The sequence below is a fragment of the Mustela putorius genome, unplaced genomic scaffold, assembly GCF_011764305.1.
Source record: "Mustela putorius furo isolate JIRA1106 unplaced genomic scaffold, ASM1176430v1.1 tig00003834_pilon_pilon_pilon, whole genome shotgun sequence".
Classification (NCBI taxonomy): domain Eukaryota; kingdom Metazoa; phylum Chordata; class Mammalia; order Carnivora; family Mustelidae; genus Mustela; species Mustela putorius.
This window is the reverse complement of record NW_025421987.1, coordinates 12,677,547-12,678,996: the sequence shown is the minus strand read 5'-3', so window position 1 is coordinate 12,678,996 and position 1,450 is coordinate 12,677,547.

Sequence of the window (1,450 nt, the reverse complement as noted above, 5' to 3'; positions counted from 1 at the left end):
TCCTCACTTGCTGGAAGGGGCAAGGGAGCTCCCTGGGCCTCTTTTAATAAGAGCACTAATCTCATTCATGAGGGCTCTGCTCTCAGGACCTAATCCCCTTTCAAAAATTGGTTTTTAACCTATGGATTTGGGGTGGGGGGCACAAATATTCAGACTGTATCAGTCAGGTAGAAAGAAAGTGAAGAGAAGTTTCTAGAATACAGATAAATGTTTTAGTATAGATCAGCTATCGACAAACTTTGGCCTTCTGACCAAATCCTTGCTACCAAGGGTTTATAAATACAATTTTACTGGAACATAGCCATACTCATTTGGTTACATATTATCAGTGGCAGCTTTCACTCTACACAGAAGAATTGAATGCAGATAGCTTTGTTGTGACAGAGACTATATGGTTGGTGCCACTAGAAATACTTCCTTTCTGGCACTTTTCATAAAAAATGTGTAGACTTCCGGTGTAGACAGATATTGGTTAAATTTTTGGATGTGGATAAATTGCCTAGGAAATAACGTGTGTAAGAAGAGAAATTGCTGAGCATTAAGGAAGAAAAAAAAGGAACAAAAGAAGAGGACTAAAAACTAGAGTCTTAATGAGAGGAAAAAAAGAGCAATCATCTTAAAATCTGTATCTCTGCATTATCCAGTCTCCAGTCATCAAGTAAGCCAAAGAGGAAGAGCTAGAATGTTTTTTCTTATTTTCTTTCCTCCTTGGTTTTTCTTTTCTATCTTCTACACTATGCTTTCAAAAAAGAAGGTATTTGGTGGAAGGAAAAAAAACAAAGATGATTCTGGAAATAGTTCTAAGAAGTAGTAGAAAGAATCTTCTCTGAGGCCCATTCAGTGTCTCAGCCAATGGCAAGTCTTGCCTGTCTATATCAAGCACATATTACGTTTTGCTCCCACATTTCATTTAACCTCTACCATTTCCTTTTTGTTTATATGGGCTTTTCCCCTAGAATAAAAACAAAGATCACAGCATTTTGCCTAGGAAATCATATTCTGCTTCCTTTGTTAGAAGCTATGTACTTGCAACGGTAATATAATTGTGCTGCCCAGACGAGATTCCCACCAAACTTGTCACTTGTTTGAAAGGGAGCCCTTTCTCTGACAAGAACAGACAAGGGCCAAATGAGCCTGATTCTTTCCTATGCCAGCCAGCAATGCAATTACAAGAATGGGGGCTAAGGAAGGACAAAGCAGTCACTCACCCCTGCACACAGGTGCTGTGTCCTTGAAATAGTTGATTGTACTTGGGGCCCTGTCCTGGCCTGTTAACCAGACACTGTGACATGGGATTTCATAAATGACTGTAATTCATTGGTGATTTGTTGAAGCTTCTAAATACAATTTTTGAAAGGGATGATCTTTTTTTTTTTTTTTTTTTTTTTTGGTGTGTCCTCTGATAAAGGCTCATGGTTTCTATAATCTTCAGAATTCATAATCTTTAGGT